Here is a 5,625-nt window from a genome sequence, read left to right on the forward strand (position 1 = left end):
TCATGGAAAAAGGGTTTCTTGATAAGGTGGAGGATAATGCGGCTGTCCGAACTTGGTTCGAAGCGACACAACACAAGAAAGGTGACTGTTTGATCGAAGGATATGTATCTGAATTATGGGACTTTACCCGTATTAGTGTAACTAAAAATTGTTTACAAGAGTTGAAGGAAATTCGGGATTAGTGGAATGATGAGGTTAGACAGCTATTCTATTCTAATTATGGGGATTTGCGTTATCTACTTGATATGAAGGTAGACAAGCGTCTGTTTCGGGCTCTCACCCAATTTTGGAATACTGCCTATAGTTGTTTCACATTCGGGAAGGTAGATCTAGTGCCTACAGTAGAAGAATACATGGCTTTATTACAGTGTTCGAAGATTCAAGTCGATAGAGCCTACTCAAGAGCTGTAAGTGTACCGACTTTTTTGAAGAAGTTAATGAACATAACCGGGATGAGTGAACAGTAGGTTGCAGCTCGAATCAAACAGAAGGGGGATAACAAGTGTATTCCTTGGAAGAATTTGAAAGATATAATTCTAGCACACCTAGATTCGAAGAAGAAGGTAGATGTTTTTGCTTTGAGTATATACGGCTTAGTTGTCTTCCCCAAGGCTTTGGGATACATTGATGAGGCAGTCACTGACTTGTTCGACCAACTTGATAAGAGGTTTACGCTAGTTCCGGTGATTTTTGCAGAAACATTCAGGTCACTAAATGCTTGCCAAAGAGCGGGTGAAGGTAGATTTATCGGATGTGCGCAGCTATTACTGCATGGTTCCACAGTCATTTTATGAAAGTAAATAAGGTTTCGTATCGGGTCTTCTCTGAAAACTATTCGCCACTGAAAGATATAGTAGCTACACTAAGGAGGGACAATATCTCGGAGGAGAAGTGGGTGGCTATTCTTCAAAATCTGCAAGAAGAGGACGTTGAGTGGAGAGCTCCGTGGTTACTTCCGGATGAGATTTTGTATCAGTGCGGTGATTTTGATTGGGTTCCTCTGCTTGGAATTTGGAGAGCTATTGGTTATGCCCCGTTGATAGTGCTTAGGCTATATAGGTCAAGGCAGTTTATGCCCGCAACTCAAGGACTAGCTGAGCGTGAATTCTCAAACAAGGGTGATGGTTGCAAAAAGAAGATTTGAGAGATATCCAATGCGTGGAGCCAGACTCATCGGATGAAGAGATTAGCCGTAGGCCCAATGACGACTCCTAAGTATAATGATGGTGGGTTAGAAGAATCAATAATAATATCCCCGAGCCAAGTCAGGAAAATAGTCAGTCAATAGAGGAACATTTGCGGGTTGTCCCATCTGAGCTAGAAATCATAAGGAATGATTTTGAAACAAGAAATGCAGGATTAGAAAAGAAGATAGAACAAATGGAGGAAGAAAAGATAAACTTGAGATTAAATATGGATGTTCAAAAACTCGAGACCGAGAAACTAAAAAAAGGGAAAAATAAGGCTGAGAAGGATCTAGATAGCTTGAAGACAGATTATAAGAAGCTACGTTTGTCGATGAGAACTATCGGGTTGGGAAAAACTTCGGAGCACTGGCGTGAAGAAATTCAAGAAGAAAAAACAAGGCCAATGGATGAGAGAAGAAATTCCAAGAGGTTTAGGCATGAAATGAAGCTTTAGAGAAGAGTTTGTCAAAAAACTTGAAGGAAAAAAGCAAACTTAGGGGTAGAGTGGCTGAGTTAGAAAGATCTCTCCATCAGTATTGAAATCGAAACTCTGTGATGGGATTGAAAGCGAGCTTAAGCAAGATCGAAGAAATGAAAGAAAGAATAGAAGAGTTAGAATCAGCATTGCGAAATTGTGAGATTCGGATTGAGTACCTGGAAACAAACGAAGATCGTCAGAATGAGCAACTTCACCACTTGCAGAATCAAGTTAGAAACAGAGATCATATTATGGGAGAAGCTGTGGTTCAAATTCGAGAGGTAGCTGACCACCTGCAGACTTTGACAGTGCAAGCCGATACGCTGAGCGTAAAGTATGAGCTGGAATCAAATCGAGGACAAGAGTTAGCCTCGTTACTTAGGAAGATTAAAGTTCTGAGTATTAGGGCAAAACCTTATTTGTAGTCCATCTTATGTAAAGAAATTTTCTTTCTAGTAAAGTTTTCTAAATGAAATTGAATTAGAATCGACGCCTTTTTGCATTCATTTCATGCATAGCATCATATGCATTTAAGACCATTGAAAGAGCCTAATTGAGTAAAATTATTTCAGTTAATTTGGAAAACCAACACCCTTACGGTACCCAAGCAAAGACTAGAGAAATGGACCAAAGGTTAGAGAAATTAGAGCGAATGCAAATACATATGCAGGAGCAATTGACCAAATTTCAACAGGAAATGAGAGATCAGATGCTAGAATTACAGAGAACTATGATGCCCGGTTAACCCGGTTGCTAGGAAAGTTAAAAAAAGAGACAGACTCGATGGTCCACTTTGGGGTTGATAATGAGGATCTTACCTATTCCCTAGGTTGTACTCCGATAAGTGGCCAGGTCCAGCCAGATGAGCATCCACAAGGGGCACTCTTTACTATCAGATCCCAATAATATCAGACTGGTACATCGTCACCAGTGAGTTGCCTGACAGGCCCAAGATCCAATCTGAGGAACAATTTAGCTAATCATGTTGCTCTTGATAATCCAACAGAAATAAAACAGGCGAAGGTAGAGTATCCAGATACTATAAATGCCCCAAGGAAGAAGGGGAATAAGGGGGATAATGCAGGCAGATATAACAAGGGCCACTCAAAACCAATCACTGTGGGCTGGCCAAAGATAGAAACCACTAGTCATCAGAGCCCTTTATGGTGAGAATCTTACACGAAGACAAATACAGAAAGGTCTCAGTTCATGCCTATACTGATGTCATATAGCGAGCTATATCAAAGCCTATTTAATGCACATGTGGTGTCCCCCTTCTACTTGCAACCAATGTTGCCCCCATTTCCTAAATGGTATAACGCAAATGCTCAATGTGAATACCATGTAGGAATCGCGGGGCATTCGATAGAAAATTGCACCGCATTCAAAAAGATAGTTGAAAGACTCATTAATATAGGCATTGTCAAATTCGATGAAGCCTCCAGTGCAGAAAATTTGTTACCCAATCACATTGATAATTGGGGAATGCGATGTATGAAGAGGTGTTGGGAAGCTTTCACATCAATGTCGTATACGAAGACACAATTGAAAAGGGACCTTGTTAGATATCCACCCTTATAAACTTGGGAGTATTCTAAATAATCGGATTGTAGAAGAAATCTCTGTAGTATCTGGAGCTTACTTAGAGTAATGTTCAGAACACACTTGTTGCTTTTAGCCTAGAGGCAATAAGAATTCCTTTATGAAATAGGCTCATGTTTGAACGTCATTATTTTAATAGAATACATCTTAGCATTTTGAGCAAATATTCTTTCATTCTTTTCGTATGAATAATTATTCTTTCATTCTGTTGGAGATTTTATTCCAAATCATCCGTTCATTTTATTCATAATTATATTGTACAAATATTTATTCGTAAATTCATACATTCTTTGCATATTCTTTGGTACCTACTATGGGTCCCCAGATATCAATGACATGAGTGACGCTGCTATAGACTCAGAAGTTTCTTTTGAGCAAGACATGTGTTTAGAGGTGTCTTATAGCTTTGAAAATGACATAGATTGTAGCCTATCTCTGGATTTTTTGAGGGTGGTAGAGCAGGAAGGAAAATTTTACCTCATGAGGAGACAAGAGAGATTGTGACTTTGGAAGAAGGAAAAGTAGTAAAATCAGAACATGCATAGCCGAAGAAACGAAGCAAGACCTTGTTAAGTTACCTCAAGAGTTCAAAGATATCTTTGTATGATCATACCAGGATATGTCCGTGTTAAGCATTAACATTGAAATCTACACAACAGCACGATGTCAGAAATTTACAGTATGTTCAAGATTAACATCATGAACTATGCAGTGTAAATTCTTTGCCGGGGCAATGCATTTCTCTTTGACTTATCGTAGCTTTGCCCATTGAAGTCGAGTTGCCATCTCTCCGCATTTTTGTTGGATTTTATCCTAATTGAAGAGGAAGATCCAAAGATTTTCATCATAGTTAAATTTCGCCCCAGAAGGCTCTTTAAGAAAAACCTGATACCAAAGAATAAAAAATCAAAAAAATCAAAAAAATCAAAATCGAAAAAATGAAAATGATGAAAAAGAAAAAATATAAATAAAAAGAAAAAAAAGGAGAGGCGAAGGCGAAAACCTGCAAAGGGCGCTTTGTGACCAAAGGTGGATTTGAGTTGAAAACCCAAAAAGGGAGACTCAAATTTTGAGCAAAGTGGGGCACGGATGTCATTGGGCCAATACCACCGAAGGCTTCTAATGGGCATTGCCTTATTTTTAAGGTTATCAATTTCTTCACTAAATGGGTAGAGGCTGCTTCATATGTCGATATAGAATTCTAGAGAAGAGTCATATTGGACAATGTCGTGACACATGACCTGGTGTGTTGTGACATCGTTTCTGTACGAGAAATAATTACGAGCTAGGGACGTTTTGGTCCACACAGTCAAACATTAAGCACGAGGATGAAAGCTAACCTAGGGTTAAGGACAGCAACTGGCTTAGGGTTAAGGATGACAACCACCCTAAAGTCTATAAATAGGCTCATTTAGCACATGTTACAAACACCATTCATATTGTATAATTTTCTCTTTAGATTTAGTCTTTAGTTTTTCCCTTTACTTAGGTTTTAGATTTTATTTCCGTTCGTGTTATTTACTTTTATGAAGAAATCAAATTCTGGAATTACTATCAAACTCTGAGAGGATTTTGTGCTTAATTTCAATACAAATCAGGCTTATTCTAAAATCTATTCTTGAATTGTTCTTTATGTTTATTCTTCCCATCAAGTTTATATTGTTTACTAGATCCATGAAGAACTAATCCTTCTGTGGGGGATTAGCAAGTGGAGGTATGAATAATTAAATGTTTTGTAGGGATTTCTTAACGGATTAGCTGTTTAGGAAAAGAAGAATCTAAACCCTAGGCCTGACAATGCTAGGAAGTCATCAAGGTGAGAATTAACCCAAATTTGGTATTTTTTTATTCGTGAACACTTTAACCCTGAACCAATCTGGATTGTGAGGTTGAAAGATAAGTAGTTCTTACCGAATTAATATTTCAGTGGATGTATCGGAAGATTCGCTGGGGTATTGACTAGTTGATTGAATAAGAAAACTCGAGACGACAATTAATTATGACTACCAAAGCGAGCTAATAACCTATGCCCAAATTTGATACATATTCAATTATTTGATTTCTTGTTTTTCATTTATTTACTTTCTTATTATTTTTAGTATAGTTTATCAAAAACCTTTCTTTAACTCTTTGTGCTATAATTCAATTAAAGTATTAACTAGATCTATTTATGTTTAGGATGGAATTAATTTAGTTCTTTCCTCCCTTGGGTATGATTCTCGGAGTACTTACCTACTCCATTGTAACTATATTACAACCTGACACGTATACTTGCAGATACAACTTTTCACATCTTTTATGCAGGATTTCTACTCTGGACGTTGGTACGTCTAGAGGCGGTCAGTGAGCCTACCAAAT

The 5,625-nt window shown here is 38.0% G+C and overlaps 1 pseudogene; it reads left to right on the forward strand.

Moving 5' to 3' along the window:
* Positions 1 to 1,220: 1,220 nt before the first annotated feature.
* On the forward strand, positions 1,221 to 3,230 carry LOC121224965 (uncharacterized; annotated as a pseudogene).
* Positions 3,231 to 5,625: the final 2,395 nt, after the last annotated feature.

Source organism: Gossypium hirsutum, chromosome D13, assembly GCF_007990345.1.
Source record: "Gossypium hirsutum isolate 1008001.06 chromosome D13, Gossypium_hirsutum_v2.1, whole genome shotgun sequence".
Taxonomy (NCBI): Eukaryota; Viridiplantae; Streptophyta; class Magnoliopsida; order Malvales; family Malvaceae; genus Gossypium; species Gossypium hirsutum.